The sequence below is a fragment of the Triplophysa rosa genome, linkage group LG2 (genome assembly GCF_024868665.1).
Source record: "Triplophysa rosa linkage group LG2, Trosa_1v2, whole genome shotgun sequence".
Classification (NCBI taxonomy): domain Eukaryota; kingdom Metazoa; phylum Chordata; class Actinopteri; order Cypriniformes; family Nemacheilidae; genus Triplophysa; species Triplophysa rosa.
This window is the reverse complement of record NC_079891.1, coordinates 8,387,508-8,400,981: the sequence shown is the minus strand read 5'-3', so window position 1 is coordinate 8,400,981 and position 13,474 is coordinate 8,387,508. Positions and strand designations below refer to the sequence as shown.

General features: G+C 40.6%; 1 long non-coding RNA gene across 1 annotated transcript; it reads right to left on the bottom strand.

Annotated features, from left to right (window-relative positions):
• Positions 1-6,197: 6,197 nt before the first annotated feature.
• On the bottom strand, positions 6,198-12,731 carry LOC130545618 (uncharacterized). Its single transcript, XR_008961677.1, has 3 exons — positions 12,581-12,731; positions 11,214-11,360; positions 6,198-6,330 (listed from the first exon to the last, which is right to left on the bottom strand). It is a non-coding gene; the product is annotated as an uncharacterized LOC130545618 (long non-coding RNA).
• Positions 12,732-13,474: the final 743 nt, after the last annotated feature.

Sequence of the window (13,474 nt, the reverse complement as noted above, 5' to 3'; positions counted from 1 at the left end):
GTGGAGAATTGACCGGGGTGCAACTGTATGTAGAGCTCACATTGGAGACAGAACCCGCTACACTCCTCCACGGAGCCAGTATATCGGTTGGGTAGGGCCATGGGACTAGACGCCGATGGTGGGTTAGACGGAAGGAGTGCAGGTGCGGGTTGGTTCCGGAGTAGGGTGACCAGTTCAGAGAGGGGATCAGAGGGAGCTGGAGGTGAAGGACCGGGAGAAGTCTGTGGTGTGGTCATGGTGTGTGGTTCAGTCTACTGTCAGGGTTCTGGTAGACGGAGAGCACACCACGGAGGTAGATAAGAAAAAGGAGTTTATTTCAAAAACAGGAATATCCAAAAACAGGTAAGTATTTCAAAAACGGGAATATCCAAAAACAGGTAAGTATTTCAAAAACAGGAATATCCAAAAACAGGTAAGTATTTCAAAAACAGGTAAGTATACTTATCGGGGTAAAGAATTGCAGTGAAGACAACAAGACTGAACCGGGAAGAACAAAAAGGTGCAAACTTAAATAGAATCCTGATGATGTGATGCAGGTGTGGACTAATCAAAAATGGTGGATGTGTGGTGCATGCTGGGAAACTGAGTTCAGAAAACAGGGAGAGGGAACGGGTGAAGCGAGCTGGCGGTGACGACATGGGGGGCGTGGCCGGTGGTGCTGAAACCGTTACAACAACACTGTAAACCCCAACTGAAGCAACATAAAATTGCATGTTTTAACCATGTGAATTATAATTTAAACCTAAACAGAAGTCAAAATAGCAGTCAAAGTAAAAAAAATTGCTAACAAAATACATATTTATTGTAGGACTGAGTAATACAGTAATAGAAAAAATATAAAAAAAATTATTTCAAATATTTTTTGCAGTATTTCAGTCTGTGTACCACATGTGTAGCCTATATATAGGCCCTATATGTCTGATTGTGCCTGTTGGGTTTCTGCGTATACTTGATGGCTGATTTGATCATATTTATGCTTGTGCTTGGTAATCAAGGGATCAATGTTTGTGAAATGCCAATTGTGTGTAATGAGCTGGAGTGCAAAAAAGTCTGCCATTTTATAATTTTTAAGACCGCATGTCCACTGGGATGGACATTAAATAAATAAAATCCTGTGTTGTACAACTCTAAAATATCTTTAGATTTTTTTGAAAAACATAACATAATCAAATAAAATATAACAGGGGCAAGACAATGAGGTTACCATTAACTTGGTAAACAGTCTGTGTGTCACGAAAGGTATATGGAAGAACCCAAGCGCAGGCAGGCAGTGAAGGGGTTAACAGATAATATTTATTAAATGAACAAAACAAAGGAAAAACCCACGAGGGGGTATCAAACAGGAACTAAACTAAGAAACAAACAGAAAACAAAAGACTTCCCACGAGGGGGCAAAAGGAAAAACAAGAACAGCAAAACCCTAACTAAAAGACATGACCAAACGTCTTAAATAATACAATGAACAAAACTCACAAAACACGAACAGGACAAGGAACAGGACCACGGGTAACAACACCAGCAAGAACACGAGAGACCACAGTACACCGTACGTACACAGTACACAACGCAGTTCACGCAATACAAGAGCACAGGACAAAGAAACAAGAGGGTATATATAGGGAAGACAAACGAGGGATAACGACATGGGGCAGGTGTGGGACATTAAACACTCAGGGAAAGATAACGAGGAAACGAGAGGAATGGGGTCAATGACAAGACACTGGAGAGAACGTATATTATTGTCAAACGGACAATAATATGTTTCTCTCCACACATAACCAAAGACTTTGTCATGGCTCTGCTACAGGACCAAGAAAAACATGACTAAGGAAGCAGAGCCATGACACTGTGAGGTATTATTAAAATGATAGAAACATGCAGTTTTATTGGTCTAAACCAAAAAAGACAATGTCCATTCTTATTGAAGCAGGGTCTGAAGGGGTTAACACAGCCCACAATGCATTGCATACAGTACAACAGTAGATTACTGTTGACAGATGGCTGTAAATTAACAGTAGTTTCTTAAACTGCAAAATAATGCCCAGGATGCATTGTTTTCTACAGTATATTACTGTTTTAACAAAAAACGGTATGTTACTGTCAGAATTTGGCTGTTTTTTAACAGCAAGCCCAGGATGCATTGTTTTCTACAGTATATTACTGTTTTAACAAAAAATGGTATGTTACTGTCAGAATTTAGCTGTTTTTTAACAGCAAGCCCAGGATGCATTGTTTTCTATAGTATATTACTGTTTTAACAAAAAACAGTATGTTACTGTCAGAATTTAGCTGTTTTTAACAGCAATTTTTTACAGTGCATTAATGTTACATACAGATGAATAAATTAGGGCCGTATCATTTTTAGGTTACCTAAATTTGTTTGAATATTTCTCAGTTGTGTATTTTCCTTTTTAACTATACAATAGTGGTATATTTGTCCACATAAATTACTGAAGTATACTATAGTAAACTGAAGTAAAATTCTTAGATACTATAGTGATTTTGAACTTTACTATAGTATACAGTGTTTATCAATTCACTACAAGGGCACTACAATTTTCAAAAGCAAATACTATAGTACACCACAGTATTTTTTGACTGAGTGTTCAATTTAATGGGACTTTTATTTTGACGGGTCTTCGGGAAGACGCTTGTTTGCAGATAGCTTCACTCAAACAGTAAAACGCTCGTAAAATAAACTCTCAGAGCAACTCTGACTGGAGATGAAGTCCATGTGTTCACATCCTCATACAGTGCAGACGCAGATAAATCCTCGACCATCACTCGTGTTGTATGTTAAACTGTGCACGTAATTCACTCAGACACGCAGAACAGCCAGATGACATTTAAATAACAGGATTCAGCTCCGCATGTAGTTACATGGACTCAGTGCGGTGCGCCATTGATTATTGTCACACATAACAAGCACCACCACGACAAACGCACTACACACAAACACACAGCTCTGTCTAATGCACATATTCTTATTATTCTACATATATGTCGCACTGTTGTTATTTTTTTTCAAGTTACTTGTCCATTCGGGCAAGTAAAGTTATCTCTCACTTGCCCATACAAAACATTCACTTGTCCCGGACAAGCGTTAATGTCGAGGCCTGCTTTTCACATTTTAAAATTATGATAAATGAAATAATTTAAAAACATTTGGAAAATGAATTTGGTGAATATTAATTAAAGAAGCAACAAGAGCATAGGTGTCTTTGAAATTGAGACTACAAAACGGCAGTGTGCAGAGACGAAAGTCACAGGCAGCGCGTTGCATTATGCACGCTTGAGCTCAAGTTCAAAGTCTACTCCCGATGGACAATGGGCAGGATTCAACTTTATTTTTACTCTGTGTTTTAGTTAAAAACGTTAATCAATAAATAGGCAGTGCGCGGCTGACGGGCGCAAAGATGGATTTATCTGCGCACTCAGTTAATGTAAGAATGTGCTGCATTTACAAGCATGATTCAATTACAGCTTCTTATCGGCGAGGCATATCGCCATTATTTTCTTTATCGGGCCGATGCCGATAATTAATTTATAAGCCATTATCTGCCCATAATATTGGCGTGCCGATAATATCGTGCATCCCTAAGAAAAAGTAACAATTTTGTGAAAATAACTTATCCTGTTACTTGTCCATAACACTGCTTTATACTCTTTAAGCTGTGTCATAACTGCACATTCACATATTAATAACATATCACACTCAAAAGTAATTTACAGAATTTCATTGTGATGAAATAACGATCATTTTCTGATCTCACTGGATCTTAGTTTTCTTTGCCACAACATATGTGTTAGACAGTAAAGAAAACTTAACATTAAACTCAAGGGTCAAGAGCCCAACTAAAGCAAACACTGATCACAATTAGTAATGCAACAATTATAGATTTTGTTGGTACAATTATTGTCTCAGGAATAATCAGGGTTGCACGATTATGGCAATTATTATGCATTCATTAATTTCTACATTTTTTCTGGCCCTGCCTAAATTTAAACTTGTCCTACCACAAAAAAGTAATAAATAAATAATATTGTCTAGTTATTTGTTTGTTTTTATATCGGTTTTCTTAATAAATAAGGTTATAATACCCTAAGACTATTAGCCTAACTCACAGACATTTCATATAGTCAAAGACAGTGAATCAGTAAGTATTACTAAAATTTGTACAAATGATCAAATTATAAGCAATAGCACAAATAAATGTAATAAAGCAAACACACAAATTAAATTAACAGTGTTTTTCATTTGTTTCAAGTTGGTCTAACTATGGTTATCGGGTACAGAAACTGAATAAAGGAGTCAAATGTAAAACACTTCATATTCTTCACAGTATAAATGAAATATATATTAAAGTTATTAAAGTTAATCAGTCAGGAGTGGTGTTTTGTCTTCGTTTTTTGTTGTTTGATGAGCATTAAAACAGATATGTTTATTATGCTGCTGTCCCTTTAAGAGCTAGCCTGCACAGATCACATGTTTTTGTATCCCCACTGATTGCGTTAGTAACAAACCATAATGGATTCAATTTATCAACGTGATATAGAGCCCATTCGCTAAATAACGTTTAAACACCACATATTATTAATAAAAATAACATAAGTTAAATTGGTTCAACTTGCGTCAGGAGTAGACTTTGAATTTGAGCTTGCGCATACAGAATGTACGCATCCTATGAGCCGTCCTCGACGCGACGCTTCTCGTCCGGTGTGCAACTCTATTAACTAACATGCCGCTTTGTTTGTTTACATTGCACTGAAATCTCAACTGTCACCGCTCCAGCCTTGATTGTGAATGTACAGTACATGAAGATTGGCTGTTTGGTCTCTCTGCCATGTTGTGTCGTGGCCTCCGTGTCTCTGATAAGCATGTCTCTTTAAGATGGTGCACCGCTGGTGTAACTTTGTTTTCGTTTTGTGCAAGTTGCAACAGTTCCCTTCCGTGCAACAGAAACACACGGTGTAACGGAGCCTTTACGATTGATTAACCGTAACATTTTTAAGCGCAGTTAATAGTGAACCTCGGTAATCGCTGCATCCCTAATCACAATAATGGTGATTTGTTGAAACAATGATAGTACAGTATATGACTGGTGTTATAAACTGGTGTTCATGGGGTCTGTACTTTAGGTCTTCATCACTCTTCACTCTCTATTAGATCCGCACTTTTAGTGTGTTGCGACTCTCTGTCTTTAGGTTTGTTTATTATTGTGCTTGTCTTTGCACTGCGAGTCTCTGGTGACTCCACAAGCTTCTCCCAGTAGCAGCGCGTCACGTTAAAAGCACTCACGTGGCGAGCACCATCGCGCGTTTCAATGCAGGTTTACCTAGGCTCGCCTAAAGTTAAACTTTATTAAAACTATTAACAGCTTTACAAAGCGATCTGACTTCTGAAATACATCAGAATTAGCTTTTTTATATACACGCACAGATCACTGCACCCCTGCACGGCGGGTGAGAGAGAAAGCGCCAGATTGGAGCGGATCACGAAACTAAAGACTTAAAGTTCAAAAGAATGTTTGATTTGTTCATTTGTTATGGGTGAATTAATTCACATGTTTTTTTCATAATAACGGCCAACTTGCAGAGTGCCGAGTTAACCATGCCTACTTCTTTACATTAAACGGAATACACGGAATAAAAAAATATTACGGTTACGGTTGACATTTTATTCCGCGGTTACGGAATATTCCGTCATTCCACCCAGCCCTAATCCCACCCACTTTGAAGCGGTACTAAACTGCAGTGGAAAAGCAAACCGGCCCGAAGTGAAGCAAGCTACCAAGCCTAACCGTACCACACAGTGGAAAATCGCCATTAGAGGGCATGTTAAAAAATATTTCAGTTATTTACATTTTGGAAGTGTAACAGAAACAACATATGACAATTTTCTGAGGACACTGGATATATTGAATTAAATAAATATAGGAATGTCGGCTGTACAGACCAGAGTCTGATATGGGCTACATTTAAAATGTCATGAGATTATGCTTATAAAAAAACAATTTGAGCAAAAAATCTTATTTGTGCCACATTTAGCTGTAAACATTGCTCAAGTAAAATCAGATCTGCACAATTAATTAAAATGAAATTGATTATTAAATCTTAACAAAAATATTTTGTTTATGGAAATAGGCATAGTTCTATAATAATGCTGTTGCTGCTGTAGGCAGAATGATTTGAAAGACCTCAAAATATGCTTCTCACCTCCAACAGCACCACCATGATCAAGACTCTTCTTTTTAAAGGCTTGGAAGGTGATCATAAGAGGGATGAGCACTGAAAACAGCCATCGCCATGGTGAAACTGGTTGCAATGTACCTGCAAAATAGCATTTAATAAACAATGAATGAAAACGTCTCGGTTACGTATGTAACCTCTGTTACCTGATGGAGGGAACGAGACGTTGTGTCGAACCGACAGATGAGGTTTGACTTGAGAACCTATCATCTTCTAGTTTTGAAGAGGCCAATGACATTGGCGAATAAAATTTGCATGCCGGACTCCGCCCCGGATATCCGGGTATAAAAGGGAGACGGCGTGCTGCATTCATTCACCTTTTGTGCCGAGGAGCCTGAGAGCATCTCTCGACTGCTGCACCGGGTGGCAAGCGTTGTGGCATGAAGGACACAACGTCTCGTTCCCTCCATCACGGAACAGAGGTTACATACGTAACCGAGACGTTCCTTTTCTGTCGGTCTCTCGATGTTGTGTCGAACCAACAGATGGGGTTCCTATTGAAAACGCCACAGCGCTGTGCAGCATCACAATCTCTAGCGAAGCGACGTTGACTGGCTTGGGCGTGTCAGATGAGAGCGCTAGCGCGAAATTGTAACCATCCAGTGGAGAGGTAGGGGTCCCAGAGCTTTGGAAAGGTGGGTAGCCCCTGCCACCGGCCGTCACAGGTGGAGGCCTTGTTTCTCTCAACTCAACTCAACTTTATTTACATAGCGCTTTTACAATTTTCATTGTTACAAAGCAGCTGTACATGAGACATATTGACTATAAGCAAAATAATTAAAGTTGTACCTGCAAAAACAAGAAAAAGTTGAAAACGCAGAAGACAGACATACCCACATACAAAACACTCCACACACACAATATGCACACGTACTAACACACATAGACATAGAGACACACACACACACACGGATGCGCACGCACACACACACACACACACACACACACACATGCTCAGTGAGAGCACACATTTAGGATAAAGGAGAGAGAAGCACAGGTCAAATATAACAGACTATAAATTCCTATATGCAATATTAATTAAGTAAAACTTTAAAATTCTAAAGCAGCCCCCCCGGTCAGGCAGATAGTGCAAAAACAGTATGCAAACGGTGGCGAGGAACCCAAAACTCTAATCGAGAAAAAAAAACTCAGGAGAACCCAGGCCCAACCAGGGGATTCCAGTTCCCCTCTGGCAAAAGCTGCTGCTTCTGCACAAGCTCCAGAGAGCTTGCACAACAAGGCTAAATAAAATAAATAAACTTAATAATAAAATAAATTATAGTTTAAGATTATCATTAATAATCTAATAGCATTTGAAATTTTGTGGTGAAGACATGTCAAGAGACCGCGTCCTTCTTTATCCAGCTCTATCATCTCAGCTCTTGTCAGGTCCCCACTTCCCATTCTCCGCTCTACCATCAGGTCAGGCCATGAACTGCATCCTGCTCGCTGTGGTAACCTTGGAACAATGAGACAAGACTGGCTGAGAGTAGAGTACTGTTCTGTACTCTTTGATGCAACAAGTACATCAGTTGTGTTTTTGGTTCCAGTTGATCTAACTAATGCAGCCTAAACCCTCTGAAGATTTATATTATGGAAGAGTAGTGTATGCAAGATTAAAAAGATGCGTCTTTAGTCTAGATTTAAACTGACAGAGTGTGTCTGCCTCCCGGACAGTGCAGGGAAGACTATTCCAAAGTTTAGGCGCTAGATAGGAAAAGGATCTACCACCTGCACTTGATTTTGAAATTCTAGGTATTACCAACTGACAGGACGGTAATTCTCTAACGGTGAGAAGCCGCCCGGCACTGTAAGGGCCACTGGGGAAGTGCTATTTCCCCACTGAGGAAACGCGCTACGGAGACCACTTCCTACCGTAGGGAGGAGTTTAGTGGAGACACCAACATGGTCTCGCCGGTAGGGGAGAACTCATGGGAGGAATGAGCGGACTGAAGGGAGTACCGCAAGGTGGAGGCCCACCTAGGGAGGTCATGGGTTACCGAGATGGGAACCAGATCATGAGGATACATCAGACGGAACCACCCTGCTGGGGGGGTTACTACGTGTGGGGCACTAGGTCCGGTTAGAACTATACACTAGATAACTCAGCTGATACCCGGCCTGAGGAGGCAGGGCTTCTCCACCAGGAAGTGCTTAGTGATGAATGGAATGCCTATTCTTCACCCGGTGGGGGAAGATGGGAGGCGAAAATAGCACACTGACCATGAACGCCATCGTCTAGAGGGTGAGAGCGGCTGCAAGAAGGACCCAGAGAGAGAGGAAAGTCCTTTTTTGAGAATGTGGGACGGGGCTGGGGTTGAGATTGGGGTGGTCTCGATCTCCCTGGGTTCGTCTCGTCAGGGCCGCAGGATGTTTAATCGCCTCCTTCCGCTTCTTCACTGTTGAGAACTGCTGTGAGAAGTCCTTGACAGTATCACCAAACAGCCCATCTTGCGAGCTGAGCGCGTCGAGAAAGCGAACTTTCTCAGCGTCATTTTTCACAAAGGTTGAGCCAGAGGTGCCTCTCCTGGACCACTAGTGTGGACATTGTCCGACCCAGGGCCCGCGCCGTCAGTGGTGGCGGAGTTCCTGCATAATCCCAGGGTCGGTTTTACCCTCATGGAGCTCTTTCAACGCCTAGGCCTGGTGGACCTGCAGGATGGCCATGGCATGTAGAGCGGAGGCAGCTTGGCCTGCGGCAGTGTAAGCCTTCGACACCAGGGATGCCGGAAACTTAAATGCCTCGGACAGGAGTCTAGGTCGACCTCTCCAGGTGGCCGCCATCTGCGGGCATAAATGCACCGCCACGGCACGCTCCACCTGGGGTACGTCGACATAGCTCCTAGGGCTGTCACGATTATGAAATTTGACTGACGATTAATTGTCTAATAAATCATTGCGATTATGACGAATAATTGTCTTTTTTAGGGCTTTGACGATTATGACGATTAATTGTCTGTTTTTGAGCTTTGACATTTAATTCTCATACATTTTTGACTCAGCGATTGAAACGCTCAGCGATTGACTCAGCATATTGTTCTGAATACAAGTTCTGAATTTCCAAGTTTTTTTTCTTGGAAATACATCGGAAAAAATTGGGTCATCATATATTTAAGGTTTAGGCTTTTACCTGTCAATAATACAACCACCAAATACTTGTAAATTAAGTAAATTGATCAGGTGTAAATTGAAGCCACCATTAAAATGCTATCAGTCATAGAAAAGCTTCTAGTCTGTTTTTTTCTCACTTGCAAGACTACAATAAAATTTGACTTGTGTGTTAATGACATTTTGGTGGACTGGTTTTCACACTGAGATTTGCTTAAATAATATTAAATTGTACTGCAGGTAATTTGTATATGTTTTAGTGTTTTTTTTAAGTGATTGTGTTATGGTGGTACATTTTACAAGTATTACCATGCTTTAGTAACAATACATACACTAAAATATGCAATATGCAGATGCACTACAGCTACCCCTAGTGTCTTCTATAGAGATGTGCAATAATTGCGATGATCTGAAACCATCGCGATGAGGTCAAACAATCGCGATGAGACGATTATTTAATAACCGTGACAGCCCTAATAGCTCCTAGCTGCCCCACCATCGAGGGAAGAAAGGGCAACCGAGCTAGTTTGACAGGAACGCGCCGAGAAGGGTCCAGGTCTTACTGAGCTTCTCATGCACTTCCGGGAAAAATTGCACCAGGGCCGGGCGCAGCTTGGAGTCGCTCTCAGACCCGAGGTACCAAGTATCCAACCGCGAGCATTGGGGAAGGGGGGGCGGTGCACTGCAGCCCAATGCTCGCGGCGGCCCGGGAGAGCATGGCTGACATTTCGACATCTGCTTCTTCTTGGGCTCGACCTCCCTAGGAAGGGAGCTCCGAGGAATCATTGGGGTCGGATGCCAGTAGGTCACCCTCCGGTGCTGCAAGGGACATCTCATCTTCATCACGCACCATTTCCGAAAACGTGGCTGAGGAACAAGATGGGGTAGGACCGCCTCTTGGGGAACGGTCAGAAGATCGAGACAGGGTGCGAACGGTCTGTGAGCCTGTGGTTGACGGATTAACACTCACGGTAATCCCTATATCACCCTCGCTGCTCGCCGTAGTGGATGGCCGGGCCGAAGCCGGTGCTGTCACGGAACGGGAAGCAGACGAGGTTGTGGCTGGGTCCATAAAGAACACAGCCACCCATGACCGCAACGTCTGGATCGCCATCCGCCCGCAGTGCGGACAGGACGTATCCACGAAGGCTGCCTCAGCGTGCCAGACACCCGAACACTTGAGGCAGACATCATGTCCGTCCCCCTCCTCGATGAGAGTGTTGCACCAACGAGAACAGCGGGACATGCCACACTGTAGAAATGTAGCTCTTTTAGAAAATAAACACCTCTGGAACTGCCGAGATGCCCAGGGGAAGTCACTGACAAGGGACAATCCGCTGCACCACGTCGTAAGAATCCAGCAATTTGAGTGAGTCTTGTCATCAGATGCAAAGGCTCCAAAGAACAAAAGGTGAATGAATGCAGCATGCCCTCTCTCTTTTATACCCGGATATCCGGGGAGGAGTCCGGCATGCAAATTTCATTCGCCAGTTTCATTGGCCTTTTCAAAACTAGTCAGAAGATGATAGGATCTCAAGTCAAACCCCATCTGTCAGTTCGACACAACGTCGAGACCGACAGAAAAAGAACTTCTGTAACAGTGACTGCTGTAACAGCTATATGTTTAGCAGACACATTTATCCAAAAGGTCTTACAAAAAAGGGAATGTTTTGTCAGCTTTTCTGTTTTGGGGGATCCTACAACACAGTTATTTCATATTATTTCTCTTAATCACCCAACCACTGGCTCATTAAGCTAATAAATCACTCTAGCACCTTAAGAATGCACAATATGCTTGCATTATCACCATTTGCTGAAACAAAACTAAATAACACAAGCTGTTAGAAATGTCTCACCATAGTATGTGCTTGCAGTTATGGACAGAATCCAGAATGACAGTGAAATGGCCAGTGTAAAACACAACACAATCATGTACGCCATCATCCGAATGTAATCTTTAATGAGTATTCCATCCTCAAAATGCATTATCCTTGGATGCAAATCTAAAAGAAAAAAAACAGAAATCAAATGTTCAAATCTTAACATTGCTCCCACCCCATATTTACCGTGGTAATGGACCTTTTTCACAAGCCTGTGATGACGTGTTCAACGGTCATCAGCATCGTAAATCCTCCAAAGGTTTTGTATATATATATTGTATATATTATATATATGTATGTACGTTTATAACACTATACTTTGTATTATATTACCTTTGCATCAGATTACAAAAAAATAGTTAACACTAATGCAAGGGTGTTCTTATACAGCATCTATGGAAGTCACTGTAAATTTGACATCATTCTCTCTTTTGACTGCTGTTATCAGACTCTCTCTATTTTTTTTTTCATTCTCTTGAAAGTAGTGAAAACACTATCTGTAAGTTTTTCTTTTGCTATTTGAGAAAATGAGAATGCAAAAAATATATCTGTGGTAGTCTCCCATTCACCGCTATAGACGGTTTCATCTTAACAACATTACTGCGCATGTGCACTTTTGTGACCCCAACTGAACTTCAGGTACACATTCACAAACAATAGTGTGCCTGTAGATTATTTCTGATAACAATCAAACGAAATCGAGAAGAATCGTTACTTGGCTAAACTTCTCTCGCCAACATTTTGAATTTAGACTCCGATACCAAGCAAGTATGTATTTTTATATCTCTTCTTATGTCCGCAGAACCAGCATATGCAACATTAGTTTTTCGTTTTTACATTTTTACATCAACTGTATGATTCGAGAGCGGACTTTTATGCGTTATTTTACTGTTACTTCCGTTTGGGACTTTTACCATTGCGCTGTCAGACATAAACAAAACTGAGAGAAAACCGGTAAAGGTGTTTTTTCATTGACAGAATTTTTCATTTTTTGGGTAAACTATCCCTTTAAATACTGATGCAGTATTATTTTATGTTTTCACAATTGTAACAATATTTAGACAGTATGGGGTGACATAATGATTTTTATATTTATAAGTTCCTAACAACAATTTTGACAATTAAATTCTAGCCAACATCACCTGAACAATGCTTGTTTTATTATAAATTAAAGTGATCTTCTTCGCAAATCTAACTTAAATTTCAAATGACTTAATTTTGTATACTACACTTGTGTACCCATTTCCTCTGCGTTCTAGTGGCATTTTGTGTATTGTTTACAACATTTTATATATCTTATATCTGTTTTTTTTTGCATTAATAATTAAATATCAAAAAATCACCTGAAACGATCGTCGCAAAAATGCTTGTCCCCCACCTTGTCCATGTTTCCTTAGCTTCAGCCACTTTAACAGTTTAGAACGTTAATAATAACGCAACCAGAGAAACACTGTAGAGCACACTACAGTATCACCAACGGATCAGCTTTAAAACACTTCCTGTAATTCGACCGAATCAGCGCAGCGAGCTAGCCTATCAGGATGCTACGCAAACATAGCACACTACAATGACTGGTTGAGGGCAACGCCATACTTTACCGTGATTGGTGAATATCTGCTGCTCCATATGAGTGATTGGTTTCCGTGCTGTCAGTCAAATCGAATGGACTGGATCTGCCCGTGGCGGCCTTTTTCTCTGATTCTATGGCGCTGCGACAATGCGACTAGTGCCACCTTATGTACTCTCGGGAACAGGCCTTATATTTACTAAAACAACAATTTACTGGAAAAAATAAACAGTTAAGTTTCTTCTAGTAAAGTGGGAACTTACCGTAATTTTAAATACATCATGTAATTACTTCATATCCCTTACGAAAATTAACCATGTTTTTTTTTGGTGCATTGATTACTAAGGGCAAAACCATGGTTTTACTACAGTAACCATCGTTTATTATGGTTTTTACAAATAACATGATTTTCAAAACCATGGTTATTTTGTGATAACCATTGTTTTACTACAGTAACCATGTTTTTTTGGTTTTAACTGTAGTAAAACCATGGTCAATTTTCGTAAGGGATTTGATACACTTACATCTGATATACACTTATGTAGGCTATTAAAGAAACAGTTAAAATGTTTTATTAACATTATTTGTTATTGCTGTTATTAGGCTACTATTATCTTGTTCTTTGTAAATGTGTCTCAATACTTAAACACTTTTACATAACAATCTATAC